We start from the raw sequence: 14,490 nt of genomic DNA on the forward strand, positions 1-14,490 counted from the left end.
GTTTGGCCACACCACTGGAACAGTTGAGTTCACTGAGAACGGTGCCGGAGTGTGATTAGCTTAGCGGCGGCAGTGCTTCGCCAGCTCCAGAGAAGCCAGTTCACATCTGTCAGTGTGCGTTGTGTATGTTTGTATATGTGGGTGTGAGGGGTGGGGAGGGTGTGAACGAGAGTAAAAAACAGAGAGAGACAATAAGAAAGCGAAAAATAGGTGGGAGATATTGTAAGACAACCACTTGGGATTGGTATGTCTGCCTGCCATTTGAAACTGCAGGGACGTGTGGCCAGGCACCATGGTTTCAGTGTTACACCCAAAACAAACAAACAAAAGACTTTGGGCAGAGTGTGTGTTTGTGTGTCTGTGCAAGTGTGAGAGAGAGAGTGAGAGATTCTAAACCTCTGTGAATTTCACTGTGGCACACACACACACACACATCCACTTCTGCAGGATGGATTTCCCTCCCAAGGTAACAATGACACAGTGCTTAGAGAAATCTTGCGGTGTTCCGGTTCATTGTGAATCTCTTGGAAAACCGTTCGTCACATTCCTAACACTCCCCATCACATGTCACTGGTTCCAGGGCAAATATAAAATGCAAATATAGCATCTGATGTGCGTGTGTCATATTATAAAAAACCACGGCATAAAGTCACAGAGGGAGGAGTGTGTTGTCATGAGCAAACAGAGGGATGTATAATTGATACCAGAGCCTCCCAATAATGTCACTTTGATCACATTTCTCAGTAATTCAACACTCCACAAGTGTATGTGTAGAAAGTGCGTACCGTACTGGTACCTGCATTTCACATTTTTATTCCAGCCACGTGTATAAATATATATACAGTTCTGTTTTTCTTTCCTTTTTGTTCTAATTTGTGCCTCTTTATGCTCCGGTGGGGCACTGGGACCTCTTCATCCTCTCCAGATTTTTTGTCTGCTAAGGTTTCTGGGGTTAGGTCATATGAAAAACTTATTCCAGGGTTTGCTTCATCTCACATGTTTTCAATCACCTTTTCCTGCAGACCTTGCAGGTTCTGAGGCAGACCTTAACTCCAGGACTCCTCAACCTGGATCAGGCCAGTCACTGGGGAGCAAAGAAATTAGTTGGAATGAAGAAAATGAAGCAAGACTGAGCATGAGAATCCTCGTTTGCACACCCTTGTTAGTCTTATCTAACTCCTCTTGTCCTTTCTTATCCTATTTATAGTCCCCCATTGTCTCCACTTGTATTTGCTTTTCGCATCTCTAATCCTTTCCTCTTCTCCGATCTTCCCTCCTCTCGGCTTGTCCAGCCTTGTCTCCTTTTGTCACATCTCCTGTCCCGTGAGTGTTGTTTCCTCTACTCTTATTTCCCCTTTTTTGTCTAGCTTTCCTCCATTTGATCCTCTCATCTTCAGTTTTTTTTCCACCACAGTTATATCTAGTGGACGTGTTTGCTCATTTCTGAGCCTTATCTGGTTTCCCTGCTCACGTGTCCCTTCTCAAAACACACTGTTTCAGCAGCACCTGATCAAAATCTAACAGTTTTCAGCTGATCAATAACGATCTGTGACCAGCCAACCATCCGCAGATATATTAGGTTTTGTCAAGATCAAATTAGATTATGCTAGGGCCTGATACACACCTATCGACTATATTTAAAAGTTTAACATGGCCATCATTATGTCATCTAGTTGATTAGTCCTGTTATGAAGGAGAGCAATGTTGCTGTTGATCCTCCTGATATTTTGAATCTTGATGGGATAGGAAAAGGTGAATCTGACTGTAAAATCAAAGCACAGTCATATATTAACACTTTGTTACTCAAAGTGTAGCTCTTCCCCAAAGCACACACTGCTTTATTCTCCCTTTTGAAACTAATGGATACCATAATACTCATGCTTAATCTATCATGTTGCATTGCAAAAACTCATCAGGAAAGTTTACTGAGGTCAAAATTCAATGGAGAAGAATTCCATTTTCTCACAGGCTTCTTTACAGCCTGGTGCCTTTTTAAAATCTGAATTAGTAGCCTCAGGAGGAGGCTACTAATTCAAGAACCTGCTGTATTACTTTGTTAGGATTTTTGCTGATTTGCAAACTAATTTATTCAACACAAAATGATGTGCAGTGCCGCTTTTCACATATTGCCATCTGTATGGCGTCACAGGGCTGCACGCGAGACTGTAAACCACACCGAGCGTTTTCTGCACTGGATTTCCTGTCGTCCCCTCGGTGCCATACCCTTAAAAAAATCCTGCAAACACTCCTGTACTTTTCCTCTCATATCCCCTCATATCTTCACGTCTCCTTTCGTGTCAACTCCTCTCCTCTGCTCATATCTTTCTGCCGGTTCTCATCTCCTCTCCCATCCTGTCTTCTCCTCCAATCTCCTCATCTGGTTTCCTCTCATCTCATCTCTCTTCCTCTCATCTCCTCTTTTCAAGTTTCATTTTTGTCTCGTCTTGTCCGTTCACATCTCCCCTCATCTTGTTGTCCGCACTTCTCTTTATTAGGTTACAGTGACATGCTAAATTATATGTAGCTGTCACTCTCTCACTGTTGCAGCGGACTGCCGAGTAAAATCTCATGTATTCTCCGAGCAGTGTTTATTGTTTCATCCATTGTTGAGGCCAGAAAGTCTCAAACTCACAAGATAGACAGGACAAGAGCAGGAAAGGGGACGCCAGTCTTTTTTATGCTTTCTTTGTCTTCCAAAAGTAGAAGCAAAAGAGGAAACAGCCTTGTGCTGGTGAGACAAGAAGCATATGCAACCAAGACAAACTTAAACAAAGGGCCTTCCCTTCTCTTCTCAGTGTACTAGAACGAGCTCTATTCCAAAGGATTTCCCTCAACACCACTCTTGGTGTCAACAGCAGGATTCATGGAGGCAAAGTGCGTTCACATGGATCCTGCAGAGAGGAGGGGCGGCCAGGGGTCACCTCAGGTCAGCGGCAGGCACCGCAGGAGGATGTGACTCTGCAGCCTAACAAGGCTTTGCTGATGCGGGCCTTCACATCACATCTGTCAGTGTAACTATTCCTCCTCCTCGCTGGCAAGAGCAAACTACATGCAACATTGAAGCCATGAGGGAGAAACAGTTTCCTGAGGAAGAGACCGGTGTGAAGGCCGACGAGGAACCGAGCTGTGGTTCCTTCTCCTACATTTGTTTTCATTCTCGCTGGGGTCGGAAGTGTTATTTGGGTTAGTATTCGGAGCGGTGGTTTATAAGCATGACTTCTGTACGATGGGAACAGGGAGTCTGGCGGACACATTTCTGAACTTTCTCTACTACTTCAGCTTAATTCGGCTTGAAGTAGAACAATAACATGTCGTCAAATGTAAAGTCACTGCTTGACGTAGATGAATACCACACCACAACTGTTTTTCAAAAACATCTTGGCACTTGGTTGGGCTTTGTCATTTGGACTTCACTTTAAGAAATATGACCTAATCACACTTGGGAGAAGCAGCTCTGCATAAAAGAAATAATGCATCACATAAACTGCGGTCATACTTGCCAGGTGTTAAAATTTTGATTTTAATCAATTTGCCTCAGGACACACAACAATATAAGTTACTTTTTGGGGAAAATTCCAGTTTATTAGGAATTGGGTCATATTTTAACAGTTTTGGCAACATCTTTGTAATAATATGCTCTCCAAGTTGGTTTTTGGAGATTTGGACACACAGCGACAACATCACTGCAAAGAAAATCACACAAGAGGCTGTCCTCTCCTATTTAACTGCTTGCTTCATACGGAGTTTATTTTGTGTTGATGTTGTGTTCATGTGGTTACAAAGCAAGACGCACACGGTGCTTAGCTTAGCTTTACATAAGAATGAAGGAGGAGCCAACTTGCCCAAGGTGATTAAAATGTACCTGGCAGCACCTTTAAAGCTCGTTATTTAGCACACTATGTCACGCTTGTTTCATCCCTGTATAAATGCAGTCTAACAGTGACAGCTCATGACAAATTAAAGGCTTCATAACCACATAAAAGCAAATAATCACCTTGTTGGTTTTAGACGTTTGTCTGTGCATGCACTTGACATCCTTGATAATGTGCAAATAACTTGATAATGTGACAGGTAGAGGCTAGTTGATTCTCTCTGCTCTTATTTTTATGGACCTTTTGCTGCATGGCATCCCTCTCTTTCTCTCAGGCTAAATATTTACACCCCCCCCCCCCCAAAAAAAAAGGTGTGTAAAATGAAATGAAGTATTATAAATAAATAATATAATGATTTTCAAATGTCACAAATTCATATTCTACTCATGAAAGAACACAGACAACATCGAATGACTGAAATGTAGTATTTTAGGAAAAAATGTTAGTTTAGTTTGAATTTGATGGCATCTCAAAAAGTTGGGACGTGGCCATGTTTACCACTCAGTCTGGTAACTGAGGAGAGCAGCTGCTGGATTGTTGGGAGAGAAATGCTGTCCCTTCCTTGTTTGGTTCTAGCTGACTCATTAGTCCCGGTTCTTCTTCGTCACATTTTTCATTTCATGATGAATCCAAATGTTTTGGGTTGGTGAAAGGTCTGGACTGCAGGCAGGCCAGTTCAGCACTCTGAACGCCTCTATTATTATGCCATGCTGTTGTATTAGCTGTTGAAATATGCACGGCCTTCTCTGAAGAAGACATCATCGGTTGGGATATATAGGACACAGTATGGAATTTCATATTTGGATTTGTCTCACTACAGTTTTCCACTTTGCCTCAATCATTTTAAAATTAACCTTGGCCCAGAGAAGCGGGTGGCATTTCTGGATCATGTTTATATATGGCTCCTTCTTTGAATGACAGCTCTTCAACCTGCATTTGTGGATGAAACAGTGAACACATAGTGATTTCTAGACGTGTTCTCGGGTCCATGTAGTGGTTTCCAAGCCCCCATCTTGCCCGTTTTTAATGTGATGTCGCCTGAAAAAACCTCAAAACAAATTATACAGCCTCATCTCAAACTTTCTTTGCCCTTTCCAGTGGGACCATCTGCTTCCTGGGTCCAGTACTGTCACAATCGGTGCACCAAGGCACCAGCAATGAGGGAGATTATACCCAAATCTTATTTTGACTAAAACTGCAGTATTTTCCCTGAGATCATACTGACATGATACCCAACAGAGCATATTGGTTTAAATAATGCTATTTTCTGTACATTGTTTCTTATATTGGCTATTTTCAACTTTAATCTTTAAAATCTAGCTTCTAGCTAAACAGTGGTCCCAAAATTCAGGGCTAAAAAATCACTACTCTGTATTACTGTCTGCATGGGCTAGACAGGTCCGTTGGTCATGCTGATAAAGATCCGCTGTTGAGCTGCATAGTACAACAAACATGTACCCCGATAAATGACAGGACGGGGGGAGTTTACCCAAGGCAGTAGACATAAACACAGCAGCCCTCTTGGATGGAGGGAGGTAATTTAGGCATACCACCACCATTAGCCCTATTAGGGTTCAATGCCTGAGAATCCACAGGGCATTCCCCGTTCATGAGGGAAGGGGGAAAAGTACACTGCAATTACATGTGTTCATCAAAATAACAACAGAGGAGGAAATGGGAGAGGAAACCAAGGTGAAGTCTTAGCACTGGAGGTTCTTCTCAGCTGTCTGTAAGTCGGCCACTGAGGTAGGGTTGCACTGGGAAATGCCAGGAGCCGTTGGTGAAGCGTGCTGGCATTTCTGACACTGATCCTCGACTGAGTTAACAGAGATAAGGCATCCTGTCCACTCCCTCTGTGGATCAGACATGCAAACTTTATCCAAGTTCAGTCTAACTCAGCATCGCATTGTCTTTCGCTGTGATGACTGGCTGTGTTTGCAAGCCTTCATATGTGAGGTTTGAGATTTTTTGTTGGATTTTATATCAGATGTTCTATAAATTATATGAGTTTTAAAAAATTTGAATATTTGGCACATCTAAAAAAATCTTCAGGAATTTGAATAACAGTTCAAGTCAGACAAAACCACATCCTCAGGATTTTATCAGCTGTTTTGTAACAAACACAAGTGGGTATAACTGGCCTTTGTGTCCAAATGCCGTGGCTGTGAACCATTAAGTCCTCAGGCTGCTTTGGCGTCTGATGGAGTTGATCCTTGAAGGAGCCAGCCTCGGTCTAAGGACTGTCCAAGCTCCAAATCTGCCATGACTCGGCGCACCCACACAATTGGAACAATTACAGGGGGAGGGAACAAGCAGTGGAATTTCAGAGGCCATGCCATCGTGTAGCAGAGCGAATTTCCTTCAGACTCACTTGGATAGTATCAAAGAGGGAGCGTAATAGTCTGCATTTGTCAAAGCTGATTGGATCTCTGCAAGAGAGCACAAGAGCAATAGTTTCAAATAATTTTGATAAATAGCATCCCAGGCAAAGGTGACATTAGGAAAATTCAGAACCAACATACTGAATCACTCATTGCGACGATGCTTCTGGTGAATGTCGTGCATATAATCTAAATGTTTCACAAAAATGTGACATCTTATTAATTTATGTTTCTTCTTTTTCTCTTGTTCTTTCTGCATCCTCCTCTCTGCGAAGATCCCGTGGTGTAATTATATGAACAGAAAAGGTCACAGCCCTGTTCTTTGTTTCACATTTTTGGTGGGTTTTAAAGAGGTTGTTATGGTTTGCAGATGTCACCCTGCATAGCATTTGGAGGGAGTCATTCCCCGGTGCTGTCAGGCAGGGACCCTCCTTTGCTCCCCTGTCTTCTCGCCTGGGTGTGGTGTCAGGGAGGGGTCTGTCCTGGGAAACCCCACAGGGTGGGTTTGAACATGGCCTCCAAGTGGGGTAAAAACACAAAGTAAGTGCATACACGTGTGTATTCAAACCTGAATGCAAAAGCGCAACATATGGCATGGAGATCACAGTAAATCTACATTCATGTTTGTAAAACAGAGGCTTTCAAATTCATCCTTAATATAAAAGAGGATCTGTTGGTCTGTACTTGAAAAGTACATCCATAAAAAGTCATACACCAACAGAGCAGCTGTTCCAGGCACGTGTTAGTAAATAAATAATGCTAATTTATCATTTGTTGACCACAGCTTCACACCCTGCAGAGCTCCACATCTTCCAAACCTTCTATCTCATCACTGTCACATTATGCTGTGAAAATGACACATTGCATCTTCCCATACATATTTCTCAGATTAACACCACAGCGATGATAGTTTTGAGTTTGGAACTCTGCTACTTTCAGCCTTTGGTGGTAACTGAAAATAAAGATTTTAAGACCTGTGTTCCAAAGTGTTCCAAAACCTGGATCGTTAAGCATTAATGTCGCGTGACACAGCACGGCCCTGTCTAGCAGCAAATCGACCAAAAGAAGCCGGTTGTCTTTTTTTTGCCTCTGCTAGACTGGGAACATTTATAGCCAGAGTGTATAATCTGTCTGTGGAGTTTGGCTTATACTAACATGGTGCCACAAGCTGAAGAGGTATTTGGTAATGAAGCATTCCTCCTAAGAGAAACTTGGCTTATTTTAACACATTAAGACTGTTTGTTGAATTGCAATAAAGTTTCTAATAAGATGATTAAAGTAAAGTATGTGGTAGCGCAGGTGAACTGTTTGGTCCAAAATAAAAAGCATTTAGGACTAATTAGATACCTCCATCTTCATGCCCAAGATTTTGAGTGACTGATTAACTGAATAACTTGACTTTGTTCACGTTTAGTCTTGGTTTGTAAAATATTTCCAAAAATGAAAGTTCTGCTAATGTTGGATCCTGCTAGACAGCCTCTTTTTTAGTCTCTTAGATCACTAAATATTACCTTTTAATAATTAGCAATAAGAAACAAAAACGTCTTGCTTATAAAGATAATAAATTCATGACAAGACAGCTTAGTGTGAGAGATCATCAGTTTGAGTCTTCCATGAAGCATTTGCCCATGTTCTTTTGTTGCTTTTTTAAAGATTTATTTTAGTCTTTATTAGACAGAATAACATTTTACAGGAAAGCCACTCTGTGTGTTCTTTGGTAAATAGATGTGATTACACAGGGCATCTGTGCTTTCTTTGTTGCAAGAAAATGATCAACATTTCTTCCATTTTAAAAGACTGGGCGTCATTGTACAGAGAACCAATGTTAGTATATCCATTCACTGCCATCAACATCAATAATATAAATATTTCTATGGATTGGACTCAGTTTAAAGTGCTTACAGAATGACCGCAGTGAATTTACTTCTGCGCTTGTAAATAGTTTAAAAATATGAACATTCATTTAAATTTAGGTCGGTCATGTCTTCAGGAGAATGATGCACGCTTTAACACCAAGTCGGCAGGGTGATTTTAAATGGCGCTTTGTCAATTCCAGCTCTGGCCTTTAAAGGAAAGCAAATGTTCGTGCACCGCTGCATTATAAATGGATTTGATTTTGAGGAGTACTTAGGCACAGGACCAAACTAGTCTGAAAGGCCAAGGGACTGTAAACTAATATTGGTTTACAACACATGGCCCAGATTTCATAACCGACATTAAGACCCAATCCTAGTGGACACTCGTGTAGAAAAAGGATGATTGATGAACGTAACAGAAGGTGTAAGTTCTATATGTGTGTGTCACTGTGTGAGCACAGTTGTTTGCTGCATTAAAGTCCCTCTGTGCAGTGAACTGCAGGTACCTGTGACAAAATACATCTGTTAATTAAATGAGAAATAAAGCAGTTGAACACTTTAGGAAATGCACTTTCTTATTATGGCAACAGACTTTGCTTTCATGTCTGTTAAACATTAAGCTTCGACCAGTGGCCAGTTAGTCTATCTTAAAATGACTGGAAATGGGAGGAAACTGCTAGTATAGTTCTGTCCATAAAAACCTGCATACAAGTACCTTTTAAGCTCCACTGGTTGTTCGGGGACCTCAAAGTGACAACAAGACCCCAGGAAAGTGAATGCTCACAGCCAAGAAATAGTCAAACAAGATTTTTTGTGCATTTCGAAAGGAGCCAGGTTCTTTTCTTCTTTTGTTTTTGCAAAGGTAACCTGACTATACCTTAATATTATGAGAGCAGTCCAAGCCTGCAATATTTTTTTCAATCTTCTTTTGGTGATTCATTCACTGTAGCTTCAGTTTCCTGTTTTTAGGTGAGAGGAGTTGCTTCCTGTGTGGCGTTCTGCTGCTCTGCCATTCAGAGATTCTCCTCTTCGTACCTTGATTGTAACAACTGGTTATTTGAGATACTCTTGCCTTTCTATCAGCGCCAGTCAGTGTAGTCATTCTCCTCTGACTACTGAGACCAACCCAGCCATGTATATACAAAGTCACTTAAATCGCCTTTCTTCCCCATTCTGATCCTTGGGTTGAACTTCAGCGGGTCATCCTGACCACATCTAAATGCCCAAATGCATTGAGTTGCTGCCATGTCATTGGCTGATTAGAAATTAACAAGCAGATGAACAGGTGCCACTAATGAAGTGGTTGGTGAGTGTATTTTTACTGTTTCAGCAACAGAGCAAATAAACCCAAATGTTAAGCTATTCCCTTAGAAACTGCCTGCAGAGTAACCTCTCTTTGTTTTACATGTCCTTTATGTAGGGTGCCTCATTACCTTCTCTAATAAAAACTACTTTTCAAACAAAAGCCTGGGTCTTTGATGAACACCAACAAGAAAAGGCTTGTGCCTAAATGCAGACCTTCAAAAGTTCCACAACAAAAGCCATGTAAAGAGACTAAAGTTAAACATTAAGGCTGAGAATCCTAAACTGAAATCTGTGGGAGAATTTTATAAAAGGAAAGAAAAGAAACTGTTAATTTTTGATTCTATTTATGCAGTTTAAAAAGTTTATTTTCCGCAGTTATTTTGCCCATAGTGACTTAAAATCATCAAAAGCTCTTCATCCCTTTTTTTAAGCTTGAACAATTGATAAGTCAAAATCTAAAGAAATGGAGGATGACTTAAGACTTTTGCACAGTTTTTTTTAGCATTTCTGTACCTATTAAACCTTTCAAAAGCATTTGTGTTGATTACATTAACCATGTTAGATTTGTATCGAGATACTCAAGCTAGGCCAGTAACCTCAGCAGTAATAACATTATTCTAACAGCACACTTGAAACAAGTCTTTTCTAACAACAAAATAAAAAAAGATCCATGCAACTTACAGCGTTGAAAATCATAACTACAAACTGGTTTTGTTTTGTTTACCTATATTTTAAATAAGTGAAGCTGTGACACAATGTGTGCAGTGGGTAGCTGATGTGATATAACCCCCATGGTAGTGCAGACCGGTATGTTCAGAGGGATGCTCTGCTCCTATTAAAGAGCTGGAAAGAGAAACTAAAGCCAGGCAGTGATCAGTCTTACTTACCTCAATATTAATACTGTTATGCTTTGACTTTTGTTTGAGGCCTTGAACTTAAATTGACCAAACAGAGGAAGTTTGAAATAAGAGTCTGCCACCACTAAATGCCTGCTTCAAATAAATGTCTGTTACCTTCAACAATACTACAAGAAATGCTAAACTGTTATTGTATTCCACTCCTTCTATACTGCCTAATAATCCAGACAATAATACTGTTATTTAGAGGTCACACAGCACGTCTGTGCACCCAGTCTAAAGCTCAGACCTGGCTGTTTGCCAGGCTCTGGTGATAGGTATCGGCATGCTTGTGCTCTGAGTCATTACAGTAGTTCTGTAAATAGCAACCCAACGAAAAGGAAATATCTTAGATCAAATCGGAACATGAGTATTTTTCCCTAAATGCTTCCCCAAACATAGCACACACACACACACACTCACACACAGCAAAGAAGCAACCACCTACACACAGGCATGCACACTCACACTTTGGTACACTCTGCTTTGTCTTCTGAGGATTAGAGACTTTCTGGGATGACGATGACTCAACTGCTCTGCTGCGAGGATAATGTTAACAAAATAGAACATCTTATCAAACTGGTTCCTTGCTGCTTTACCACTCGCAGAAGAAGAATTGCAGTCTCTCTCTTGACATGTCCCGTTCAAACCTTTGATTTAGATACTAAACCAGATGACCAGGGCACTGGAGTTGCTCGCCATTCCCACACGGTCGATATGTTTCACTCAGATTACCGATTGTCACAACATAAAATTGAAAAGAAGAAGTGACCGGTGGGGTCTCGTTGCAGCCTTTCTCTACTCTTTGGAAAGTCTCCCACGAAACGAACTGAAGTGCTACAATAACTTCACAACACACTTTCCCACTCCCAGAGGCTACATCCATACTACAGAGTAGCTGTTAATCTTGATGATACAGGATACAACGGCTCCGCTGTGGCTGCATTGCAGACTCAAATCTCTTTCTTACTCTCCATTTCAGTGACACATATCAGATATGTTATTTGTTGTCTTAACTAGGGTTTATTTACACAGGTCCAAACTTTTAGATTTTTAACTCTTTGCTGTACCAAAGCGGAAATGTCATGTTCAAATATGCTTTTGCGTTTCAAAGTGGATTGTCTTAATGGGCAAGAGTTGAGTTTTAGGATCTTTTATTTAATCTACGCTCAGATCAGATGTGCACACAATCTGGAAGATTTATTATTACTATTAGATACAGATATCTCATGATTGTGAGATTTTCCTGACTGATAATATAAATGAGGAAACCACATTAACCTGATTCTTTTCCCCTATTGTAGGATGTTATTAAGAGGCCACATCTGTGCCACAAAATACTTAAAACCAGATGTGTGTTACAATGTCAATACAGCCTGAGTCCTGTGGGCAGCATGTCAGGTTTATGCTGAGTGTGTAAATGTTGCCAGTGACAACTGTGTGCATTGGGAGTGAAGTTGTATGTCATTATATTTCAGCTGGGGTTTTTTGGTCTGATCCAGGAATGTGTAGGAGGCCCTTAATGGTGACATCACCATGCTGTGTATGACTCCCTTGAGTCACGATGTTGACCAAAACCAAGCTGCCTGGTCATGACCTTTTTGCTCTCGAAAACAGAATGATGCAATTACTTTTAAACAGTGGCAACATCCTAAAGTGGGAACATTTTACACAGAGTACAAAGAGAGTGGTTTCCTGAGTAATACCAGTGATTTAAATGTTACTTTATCCGTTCACCCAGTGTCTGTTTAAGCTTTTTGTGACAAGCACACTGACTGTACTCACAATTTATTAGGTACACTTGTGCAACTGCTTGTTTAAGGCAAATACCCAATTATATGTCAGTAACTCAATGCATTTAGCCATGTGGACATGGTCAAGAAGACATGCTGAAGTTCAAAATGAGCATGAGAATGGGGAAGAAAGGCGATTTAAGTGACTTTGAACGTGGCATCGTTTTTGGTGCCAGACTGACTGATCTGAGTATTTTGGAAACTGCTGCTCTACTGGGATTTTTCCATAAAAACATCCCTAGGGTTTAAAGAGGTTAGTCCGAAACAGAGAAAATATGCAGTAAGTGGCTGTTTTTTTTGGGCAAAATGCTTTGTTGTTCTCAGGGATCATTGGAGAATTGGAGAAAGTACTTATACAAAGGAAACAATAACTCAACCACTTGTTACAACCAAGGTATGCAGAAGAGCATCTTCTGAATGCACAAAATATCAAACGCTGACGTAGGAAGCAGAAGACCACATGGGTGCCACTCCTGGCAAGATGTAGATGGGATGCGCTACTGGACACACAAATGGAGTGGCTGGCATGTGTAGATAACTGAGTAATATAATCATTTACTTGACTCTGAATGTTTTATCTTACTGTACAGCTGGTGATTGATTTTGTCCTGGTCCTCTACAGCCTGGGTTAGCTGGTATATGGCACATGAAACAGTTCTCGGCCTGCCGCAGATTGAAGTTAAAGTGAGCCTCCAGTTCACAGTGAATCTTGAAAGTATATGAAACACCAACAAGGTGGAGTTTGAGTCCCACAACACCAGTCTGACCAGAAATTCAGCTGCTGAGAAAAAAAACACACAAGACGTGAAAGGCTAGGCCTGACTAGCTAGATCAAGTTGATCTTTCAAAATAAGTTAAAATCTTCTCTGAGTGTTTTTTCCACTCTAGACCATGTGAAACTGAGAAAGTAAGACAGACTTTAACGATTTATTCTAACTGGCAGAAGTGTCTGTCAGGGCCCGGGCAGGTGTGGTAGTTTTCTGTAATTTTTTCTCTTCGGGTGGAATGGTGGGCAGATCTTGTCTCTTCTCCGCCCTTGGGTGGAGTCGCTGTTCCGTGGCTTAAGATCAACTGGGGAACTGATTCTCTGCCAGTTTGTCCCAAGCATTATGATGGTAAACTGGCAAAACTTGTTGTTTCCTATGCCTTATTGCCCCCTAAAGGATTCAGTCCACTTACCTGTAAAACCCATCTGCCTCACCTTGTGGAACTCTCAGCTCACAGCCAGATTGGATACCCTCCATAACAAGTCTTCTGCTACTTGCCGGTAAATCTTTCTTCTAATACTCGCCTGCCCACTCTCCACCGCATCTGTCAAGCCTTCCCTTGATTCCAGCCTGCCCTCAGACAAATCCTCTCTCAGAAACACTAAAATACTGAATTTTGACACCCCCTCAAGTGAGACATCTAAACTCACAACCCAAAGAAACTATTCAGTCATACCTGCCAACACTACCTCTGTCTCTCCCGCAGAAACCCAAGTCTTGCAAGACTGAACAAGAAGCCGATGACATAAATAAGTAAAGGGGGTTACAACAGGTACGGTGACAGTAACAGCAAAAATATATAAAGATTTTTCTTTATTTATCTTACTCTGAATGAACATTAATTCCAAACATCCTTTAACGGTCTCATTGACAACTACTGTCTGAACCTGGAAAAGCCATAATGATCATACATAATATGTTCATGTTTAATGGGAAACAAGACGGTTCAATACATGACAAACAGAAAAGGTTTGAGCTATGAGGAAAGGTAAAATCAAGTGTAACACTAACATCAACACCCTGAGCACATGTGTCTTCAGTGACCACACATGTACTGCTGTGTGCATGCACATGTGTACCGTCGTATACAGTACGGACTCTGCATTGGTGGTCTGCTTGTGCATTAGTGCTGCGGTGGTCTGAACCTCAAGCTGGCTCCGTCCCAGCAGCTCCGAGGCAGACGTGAGCCCCGCTGCCAGCTCCGGCCTCACTGTGGGAAACAGCCTCCATGTTATTGTATGTGCAATGAATTGCTGATGACGCATTTGTTTATGTGCTCGCCTAAATAATGGGAACATTAAATATTTGGTCCGAATAATAATAATCCATTTCCTTGCCACTATAGAAATATGACTAATCACATGGAAATTTAAAAATAAGCAAACAAGCCGTGAAATTATTGTATTTTGTGAAAATGAAGATTTTTCTGCACACACCCTGCGAGGTGAACATTACCTCAGTTTTAAATGCATCACAGAATCCGTCCTTTACACGAGGACAGCCACAGTTTTTGGAAAGTCCGCAATGTTGATGTGAATTTGAAATGTCTGAAATTCAGGACTCTGTCATTTTCGGGAGGTGCATGGAAATTCTGATCAAAATTATGAATCTATGTTTGGC

At 41.2% G+C, this 14,490-nt stretch overlaps 1 long non-coding RNA gene across 1 annotated transcript; it reads right to left on the bottom strand.

Annotated features, from left to right (window-relative positions):
- Nucleotides 1-3,493: 3,493 nt before the first annotated feature.
- LOC145430361 (uncharacterized) lies at nt 3,494-12,876 on the bottom strand. Its single transcript, XR_013910891.1, has 2 exons — nt 12,687-12,876; nt 3,494-6,301 (listed from the first exon to the last, which is right to left on the bottom strand). It is a non-coding gene; the product is annotated as an uncharacterized LOC145430361 (long non-coding RNA).
- Nucleotides 12,877-14,490: the final 1,614 nt, after the last annotated feature.

This window comes from Astatotilapia calliptera, chromosome 8, assembly GCF_964374335.1.
Source record: "Astatotilapia calliptera chromosome 8, fAstCal68.1, whole genome shotgun sequence".
NCBI classification, from domain to species: domain Eukaryota; kingdom Metazoa; phylum Chordata; class Actinopteri; order Cichliformes; family Cichlidae; genus Astatotilapia; species Astatotilapia calliptera.